Below are 9,795 nucleotides of genomic sequence, written 5' to 3'. Positions count from 1 at the left end.
GTGAAACAGAGGAAAGGTAAGATTGTGCATCTACTAAGACAGTGGGGGTTACAACCTGTGGGTCGCAACCCTTTGTGGGTCAAACGACCCTTCCACAGGGGTCACTGAAGACCATGGGAAAACATGGTCTTTAATTATGATTTAGAACCATAGCAAAAGTACAGTTATGTTGTAGCAACAAGAATAATTTTATGGTTGGGGTCAGCACAAAATGAGGAACTGTATTAAAGGGCCACAGCATGAGGAAGGCTGAGAACCACTGTGCTAGGAGATAAGACAAATTCAAAAATCTGTTTTATCTGCTTCCAAAACACTTCTTTTTAAAAATCATATATATTTAGTATTATTACTTGTTTGTTTTTTCAAGACAGGGATTCTTTGACTAGCTGATCCTGGAACTTACTCTTGTAGACTAGGCTGTCCTTGAACTCAAGATCCACTGGCCTCTGCCTCCTGTGTGCTGGAACTAAAGGCATATGTCACCACCACCCTGCCCCAAACACTTAACTTCTCATCAGTGAATTCAGGCACCATTTAACACCAGGTGTTAAGTTAGAAGATGCTCTGCCCTGAGACAAGAAAAAGGAACTAAAAGGCTCCACTCATAGGATGAGTCCTGAGGAAGCGCCTTGGTAGAGGAACGGGTTTCTTTGTGCATGCCGGCCCTCAAGTTTAAAGGATACTGACATATTCCCACAGCCCTCATGTAAGAGGTCCTACTTTATAAATCTCATAAAAGTCCTAATATAGTTCCCTCGTGACATATGAGGACATCGATCTCCAAAGAAACCAAATAATTAGACCTGGGTCACATGGCTAAAAAGAGGCAGCCCTAGAGAGTGCCAAAGGTGAGTCGTCGACATTCAAAGACACGTGACCAACATGTAGCTTGGCTTAGTCCTCTGCCTTAAAATAGAGGAATTGAGTAAGGACAGGAAACAGGGACAGAGAGTCAGGAGTAGGGAAGGCAAGGAGACCAAGCAGAGGAGGCTGACCGTGGTCACCTCCTGGAGGTGACAACGAAATATAGCCCCTGCCCCAGTAAACTCAGCCATTGCTGTCAAAGCAAAACAGGATCCTGTGCTGTCATCAGCCAAGGAAATACAGGACATCTTGTGTCATCTCCAGGATTTCTTAAGCTATTGTGGGAGCCCATCCACAGCCAGTCCCTGGCCTCCTGGGCAAAGTCCTAATCATTTCCACTATGCCGCACCACAGAGCTTCTGTCTCCTTGGTAACCACAAGGCTGTGGTCAGCGGCCAGCTATTTAGCACATGCCACCCTGCAGCCATCTTAGTTTTGTGACTTCAAGGAAACACTGCCCTGGTCATGTGAGCTTAAGAGGAATGGAAAATTCCAGGTCAGTGAACAACACACCCTCCAGGTATCCTTTCCACTCCAGCCCTGCCTTGCGAGGCTCCCAGGTCCTTTAGCCCCACCGCCTGTTAATGTTTCACTCTGGGGAGACTTTAGGGAACAAAGAACACCGAGCTGGCCTTGAGGGGACCAAAGGTAGGCAGCCCAGGGTTCAGCTCGTAAATTGGAAAAACGCAAATGTACTTTGGATAAGAAGGCACTGGCTCAGCCTCCAGGGAACAACTGGGCTGCTATTCATAGAAAAGCCTGCTATTAGCATCTGCCTGGCATTTGAATTAGGCTCACCTAACTGCCTTCCCCACAGATGTGAGTCACGCTCCTCTTTCACAAGTGGGGAGTGGCCAGGAGTTGGGGGGCAAAGGAGAATGCTTATCTGGGCGTGCTGAGGGAAACGTGGGGGTCGGGAAGGCCTTGCACAAGAATGTCTCCTTCCCCCTGGCAAGGAGAGCCTTGATCCAGAGATTCATCCAAGAGTAAAAGCAGCTGGCCCTCGTTCAGGTGCCTCCCTGGGCCCTTCAGAATGTTACTCCTAGTCCAGGTTTTTGACAAGCATGGGGGAGGATCCACAACCCTCCCCACTAGCAGCATGGGCTGGCCTTCCACTCTACTACCCCAGCATTTCCTGTTTCTCAATACAGATTGCTGAGCTCAGTTGCTGAACACTGAGGGGCTGAGGTTGCATGTGACCGTTCATGATCAGCCCTCCACCCACAGTCCTGCTACCTGGAGAGTCACGGAGGTCCTAGTGTGGTCCTGAGCTGAGGGCAGGTGAGAATCTGGGCCCATCATAGTCCAAAGTGGCCAGGGCAGTGGTTCTCCACCTTCCCAGTGCTGAGCCCCTTTAATACATTTCCTCATGCTGTGCTGACCCCAGTCAGAAAATTATTTTCATTACTACTTTGTAACTGTAATTTTGCTACTGTTATGAATTGTAACGTAAATACAGGTTATTTGAAATGTGATCCCTGTGAAAGAGTCATTCGACCTCTGAAGGGGTCACAACCCACCAGTTGAAAATAGTTGGGCTAGGGAATATAAGTCCATCAAACAAGGATCCTTGGAGAGAGTGGCCCCAGTGCCTCACCAGAGACCCAGCTCCACTCCATAGAAGCCCGATGGCTCAGGTCCATCTTGGGCCCAGAAAAAGAACTCCAGCTCTTTACCCAAAAGAATGTGATCTCAGGAGTCCCCAAGACCTGCACACCAGCATAGCCAAGGTTGGTCTCCTGAAGGCCACTCTTTCCCTGAACTGCCTGCTTCACTAACCGTCACCAACCTGTGAGCCCAGAGTGACCTGTGTACCATGATGCTAGAGCCACAGTCTCATCCATCCCTGTACCCCTCAGCTGCGGTTTGTCTGTGTTTCATCAAGGATACACCCAGATGTAGTCTCTGATGGAAATATTCCATGCCTGTATTTTCACAGTCCCACATGTTAACACACAGCTAGCACGTGAGCAAGGATTCCATGTGTTCTCTGCCCTTAAACATGTGTCTGGTTGCTAGCGAGATTCTCCAGGGCCAGAGACCTTGAATCTCTGCATTTCTGAATGGCATTGTGCTGCCTCTGACAACAGACTAAGCATGTCACCAAGGCTACTGAACTGAGTTTTGAGTAAACTTTCTAAACAAGTCAACCTGACGGTGTCATGGACATAGATGTGGTCATCTGCTGTATCTGAAATTGACATAAATGGACACACTATGACATATGCTGTGATATAGGAGCTGACAACAATTTCACCCTCAGGAAACAACTGACCCATTTAGAAATGATATTTTTTTCACCAGTGAAAGATGATCCATTGAGTCGAGGCCACGACACTGAAGTTCTCTTCTGAGTCTAGCAAATCACTGTTTCGATCTAAGGTCACAGGTCTTAGTATGTGCTCAGCACTCAACTCCATACTTAAGTAGTCAAGCAAAGCCTGGTGGTTGTGTGGCTACAATGTTAAGATAGGTTCTAGTAAGTTATCCAGGCTAGACATGAAGTCACTCCGTAGGACAGACAGACCTTCCTCTTCAGCCTCCTAAGTGATGGGGATCATAGGCCTGTGCTGCCAGCAGCGTCTCATCCACAGAGAGGCATCTGCACAACTCATCCTTGATAGCATCCTTAGAGGAGGGAGTTTCACAGAGCTTTGCAGAACAGCCGGGAGAAGTTCCAGGACCGTATGTTGAAACTTTGGTCCTCAGCTTGGGACACTATTGGGACATGGTAGAACCTTTGGGAGGTAGAACCGAGTGTAGATAAATCAAATCACTGGGGTGTGTTCTCAGAAAGATGCTGAGAGCTTGGCCTCTTCCTGTTTCTGTTTCCTGGTCACCATCAGCTTTTTTTTTTTTTTTTTAAAGATTTATTTATTTATTTTATGTATACGAGTACACTGTAGCTGTTCAGACGGTTGTGAGCCATGTAGTTGTTGGGAAATCTGTAGGACCTCTGCGCTCTCCCATCGCCCCCCCCCCCCCCGCTCGCTCGCTCTGGTAAATCCCGCTCTCTCCGTCCCTGTTAGCTCTAGCCCAAAGATTTATTTATTATTATAAATAAGTACACTGTTGCTGTCTTCAGACACACCAGAAGAAGGCGTCAGAACTCATGGGTGGTTGTGAGCCACCATGTGGTTGCTGGGATTTGAACCCAGGACCTTCAGAAGAGCAGTCAGTGCTCTTACCCCCTGAGCCACCTCCCAGCCCCCGCCATCAGCTTCTACCTCACGACAGGCCCAAAGCCACGAGGCATGAATGAAACTTGAGATGCCATGAATCAAGCTTTCTTCACTATGAGCGATTCTCTCAAGTGTTCTGCTTCCTTATGGAGCCTCCTGAAGAGGCGCACACTGCTCTAGGAGCACGTCCCACACTCTCTAGGACTGAAACTGGAGCAGCTGAAATCTCTCTCAGGTAGGAAAGAAGGGCATGGTTAGGAGTGCTTTTCCAGAGAAGACAGTAGAAGGATAGACAGACCCAGGGAGGCAATAAAGTAGCCCAGGCTGGAAGGCAGTAATGGAAAGATTGGCTTGATAATGAAACAACCCTTCCTCCTGCCGTTACTGCAGTGGGTGGCATGGTGGAAGTCCCAGAGCAGGGTGACACCTTTGACCAGGCCATTTGCTTCCACCTAAGTCAGTTTGTCCCAAGGATTCCCTGTGTTTGAAAATAGCAGACCAGATTAATTTCTCTATCAGTTCCAGAGGCCAGAGATGTGAAAACAGGCCTTGCCCACGTGCAGGGCAGAAGGTAGAGCTGGGAAGCTTGACCCCAGCTCAGCAGTCAGCCTCCGGAGTCTGGCCCCAGGCCAGGCCCAACCACACCCCAGCATTTGACCAGGAGAATTTAGATAGACCCTCTCTAGAGCTTTCTCCCATGTGACTAAAAACCTTATCATCCTAAAAGTTGTAAAACCATCAAACTTTGACCTTATTAAAGTCGCATTGCTCTGGTCTTGGCAACCCTAACGGGATTTTACAGGTTGGCCTCTACTAGAGTCCTTGACCAGCCCAAGGTCTGGCAGGGTCCATGATGGATGACCTCTGCCTTCAGGGATGGCAGCCCACCCACATTCGCAACCTCCCATGCCCATCCAGTACCAGGGTCACCGTGGCCTTCCATAAAGGCCTTCTGTTTTGTTACTCATGGAAACGGAGACAGTTCCAGGATCCCGGGCTCTGGGGAGGCACATGAGTATCCTCCTGGCAGTAGCAGCTGACGGTATTTTCTTCTGGATTAATGAAGCACAGTGGAGCATTCAGCCGCTTTGTAATGATTAATATGTCAACTCGGTTTCACAGGAGACGCAAGCAGGAAAGTGAAATTTGAACTGAGGAGAAGGACCAGCAGAGCCGAAGAAAGAACAAAGGGAGAAGCAGCAGCAGTGGGGGCGGCGGGGGTGGGGGCACCATGTCTTGTCCTTAGGCTGGCATCACCAGGCTGAGCCCCAAGCTGAGAAAAGGGAACGAGGTCTTTTGCTGTTGAAGAGAAGATTCTGGAACAGTTCTTCGCCTAATCTTCCACATACGAGGGTGTGAAAGATGTGGACCCCATGGGAATTGAGTTTTCCCCTCTCCCAAGGGGGCAGAAAACGCACAAAATAGAAGTTTGGCTTTAAGGGTTAGGGTGCAGAGTCCCGAGCTCTCCAAAATCAAAGACAAAGCTGCTCCCAGCTGGTGACTCTTAGGCCATGCCACCCTTGTCAGTAACGTTTGGGAAGGTGGCAATGGCATCCTCTGCTGAGCCCTGTGGGGCCCAGTCCTTAGGCTGTAGAGGAGGAGGTCCCCTCAGCCATTCCAGGATATTCATGTGCCCATACAAGGCACTCGGCATGCTGTGTGTGAAGGTACAATAGAGCCACAAGACAGGGGCATACTGAGAGACTGGTGACAAACTGCCATTAGGAAAGACACTAGTGATGGAAACAAATCTTTGAAACCAAACCAAGCCTTTCCTGCTAAATATTACTCTCCGGCTATGATACACGTTCTGTGCAACCAACAAATGGGTCTGTGTGACTCCCACCATCTACGGAAATTCAAGGGTCCTAGATTTCATCTTCTCCTTACTCTAAGCCTCTAGTCCTGGGCCAGGATGATGGAGGTTACCTGAACTCCATGAGCTCACTTGTTGACATTGCTTCTCTAATCAGAATGTAAAATTCAAGTCCCACACGCCCTTAAATGACCTGTCATGATTGCACAAGGATTGTTAACACTCCCTAGGTTGTATGAGAGGCAGAGGAAAGGATTAGCCAATTCCTGAGATTTCTTTCTTTATTTTTTTAATAATTTTTAAATTATTTATTTAATATACATAAATACACTGGAGCTGTCTTCAAACACACCGAAGAGGGTGATAGATTCCATTACAGATGATTGTGAGCCACCATGTGGTTGCTGGGAATCGAACTCAGGACCTCTAGAAGAGCAGTCAGTGCTCTTAACCTCTGAGCCATCTTTCCAGCCCCCTGAAATTTTATTTCTGATTGTATTTCTTTAACATTTCGTTTTGAAACAATTTCAAGTACACAAGAGCTTGCAAAAGATTTACAAGAATCACAATATCTAAAGAGTGAAAATAAAATGAACATCAATAGATGAATGAGATGATGAATAGAGAACATGGCAGAGTCACAATGGGATATGGCTCAGGTTTCAGTGCACCGACATGTTCTGACACATGCCACAACATAAAGACATTAACATAAGCAACAAAACGTCAGCCACGAGGTTCCTAGAAGAGGCCAGATCCAAAAGAGTGAAAACTGTTAGGAGTTAGACAGAGAAACAGGATTTAATGATTATGAACTTTCGATATGGAGGGATGAAAAGGTTCTGGAAATGATTCGTCGTAGTATTTATTTTAAAATAATCTGGAGATATTATTGCCACCCACCCATGTCAGTTGGCTTCCCTTTACTGTAACAAAATGCCCAAGACAATCATAAGAAGAGAAGGTTGGTTTTGGTCCACAGCTGTGGGGAGCCAAGGATACCCTAAGTAATGTATATCATGAACACAGGCTCAGCCATGCCAAGGACACTCCGCCTCAGACCAGGCTAGTCTTCCTCTGGTTCAAGTGTGAGTGCATACAACCCATTGACCAGTGTGTGAAAACTAGGACCAGCAGTTTCCTCCTCCAGATGACTGCAGCCTCAGACTGGTCCTCCCACAGAGACCTCCGACCAGGCCAGCTGACCCCTCTTCCTGTGCTGTACATAATAAAAACACTAAGGCTCTGCGTTGTTGGGCCTGGTTGGTATGCTCCATCAGATCGAACACGGCCCATCTGATCCCAGCTTTTCTGTATGTGTGCCTGTGTGTCTGTTCTTCCTTTATTTCCTCACCACCCCTTCAGGTTTCCAAGACCAAGCTAGGCTGGGCACAGTGCAGGGCATCAGAGCTTCCTTCAGGAGACCAGACCACTTTGTCCCATGGCTTTGGGACTGTGGAGAGATAGAACACGAGGAGTGTGTATGGCAAGAGGCTGCGCACAAGGCTGGAGAGGTGGCTCAGTGTTTAGGAACACTGGCTGCTCTTCTGGAGAACCTGAGTTCTGTCCCCAACATTCATGTGGTGACCCACAACCCTCTGTAACTCCAGTTCCAGGGGCTCCACTACTCTCTGGCCTCCACTAGCATCAGGCAAAAACACATGCACACATATAAAAATAAATAAAATAAGGAAAAAAACCTATTCACCTCATAGTAACCAGGAAACAGAGAAATAGGAAAGGGCCAGGGTCCCAGAATCCCTTCTGATGACTCACCTCAGTAACCTAACTTCCTTACATTAAGCTCCACCCCACCCCCAAAGGTTTTTCCAAGTCCCAGTAGTGTCACAGGCTGGGGACCAAGCCTTCATCACATAGGCCTTTAGGGGAATGTTCAAGAGTCAATTCATGGTGCTATGCATGTAGAACTGACTAAAAAGGCAAGTTTTATATTCTATGTATTTAGCATAGACATGCAAAAGTACAGTGAAGTCCCTGTACATCTTTCACCCAACCCCTCAAATAAATACAAATACAAATACAAAACTATAGCGTGCTATGCAAATCAGGAAAAGATGTTGCTGTAGTCCAGAGCTCACTCTGACCTAGCCAGTCTTACACGTACACACTCGGTGTACACATCACATTCCTCTCTATGAAGGCTCGGTTGTCTGAGACTTTATCACCTGTTTAGCAGTGGGTGACCACACTCAAGATCCGCAGCTGTTGGGACCATCACAGCGCCAGCTGCCCGTCGCCACACCCAGCCCCTCTCTAAAATCCCTAATTGCTAAGAGGATTCTCATTCTTTATCTCCAGATGAATTTGAGCATTTTAAAAATATAACAGAACAAGGCCATAAAGTATGTGGCTTTTTGAGACTGGCTTTCCTTGTTCAACAGAATTGCCAAGTTGCTGACTATAATAAGTATATGTCAATATTTTGTCTTTTTTATTGTTAAATTGTATTTGATGAGATGGATGCAAATTTTTAATTAGATTACTATATCCAAAGTTAGCTTCAAAATTTAATTTTCTGCCCACATTAATGCCACTGGTAAAGAAACTTGATTCCACATGGCCACTGCAGGAGTGACTGTCCCAGAGAGTCACCGGTGCGTCCTGGCTCCCACCTACATAACCTTTGCCTGGGCCTCTGGTTGTTTCCCTGAAGAAAAGGGTGCCAAGGGGCAAGCAGTCCTGATTGCAGATTTTCACCTGTGAGGATCCCACAGACAGGCAGCCCAATAGGATGAGAACCTGTTTAGGCAACGGTTTCTACTATCCTGAAACCCCACGTCACCCCCAGTACTCAGTGTAGAGCAACTGCCTAGCATGCACAGTACAGGCCTGGGGATCAGTCCCCAGCATTTGTGTATGGAACAAGACACTTTTTAATTCTCAGAACATGGTTTATATATTTCCACCACACATTACAGTACGAGTCTCATTGTGCTGGGACTTAGCTGTGTCCCTTTCTGTGCCCTCCAAGTGCCCAGCACCCAGTGAACTCTGCTGCGGGGGGGGGGGGTGGTATTGAAGCAGGCAGGACAGAAAGGGGGCAGGGCTTAGAAAGATGAGTAAATCCAGGCAGCAAGACTTCACTTCCTATCAATTAAAAGCCTGTTCCCTCCCTCATGGACAGCAGGCTGGAGCCTAGAGTCCTCCGGACAGGAGCAATGCAGTCTTTTCCTCCTGCTCCTCACTTCCACCCTGCACAGCTCCCCCCGCAGACCCAGAGAACCCCATGTGCTGAGTAGTGTGGGGTTTCTTACTGCAAAGCAGGTGGCAGGATAGGTGAAAAGGACAGGCTGGGTCAGGGCAGGGACAGAGGTGGAGAGAGGTAGCTCAGAGGACCCTCAGCCACCTAGAAATGCAACAGCAGAAGAGAGGCCCCACGGGCCATGGTGGTGCACGCCTGCCATCCCAGCATGAAGGGCGCTGAGACAACAGGATTGAAACTATGAAGTAAATAGCTAGATCCTGTCTATACAAGAGAGGAGGGAGGGAGGGAGGGATACCTAGAGATTGAACACTCCAGATACCATAGTACACACCTGTAATCTCAGCTCTTGGGAAACAGAAGTCGGAGGATCATGATAAGTTCCAGGCCAGCCTAGGCTGTAGAGTAAAATTCTGTCTCAATAATAACAATAATAATAATAATAATAATTTAATTAAAATTATCCTCCCCCCAATCAGAGCAGGGGCTGGAGAGATGGCTCATCAGTTAAGAAGTTGTGGTGCTTGTCAGGAGGACCTGAGTTCCATTCCCAGCACTGGGTGGCTTACAACCACTTGTAACTCCAGCCCCATGGGTCTGATAACCTCTTCTGAACTCTGTGGGTGCCTGCACTTACATGTGCATGTAGACAGACACATAAACACACAATTAAAAATAAACATTTTAAAATGGTAGAGCAGCAAGCATTG

General features: G+C 47.5%; 1 long non-coding RNA gene across 1 annotated transcript; it reads left to right on the top strand.

Annotated features, from left to right (window-relative positions):
* The first annotated feature begins 1,577 nt into the window (after nucleotides 1–1,577).
* On the top strand, nucleotides 1,578–6,125 carry LOC115030635. Its single transcript, XR_003836241.1, has 3 exons — nucleotides 1,578–1,683; nucleotides 2,016–2,145; nucleotides 5,169–6,125. It is a non-coding gene; the product is annotated as an uncharacterized LOC115030635 (long non-coding RNA).
* The last annotated feature ends 3,670 nt before the right edge of the window (nucleotides 6,126–9,795 follow it).

The sequence above is a fragment of the Mus caroli genome, chromosome 3 (assembly GCF_900094665.2).
Source record: "Mus caroli chromosome 3, CAROLI_EIJ_v1.1, whole genome shotgun sequence".
In the NCBI taxonomy this organism is placed as follows: domain Eukaryota; kingdom Metazoa; phylum Chordata; class Mammalia; order Rodentia; family Muridae; genus Mus; species Mus caroli.
Note: the sequence above shows the minus strand (reverse complement) of the source record. Positions and strands in the feature narration are given on the sequence as shown.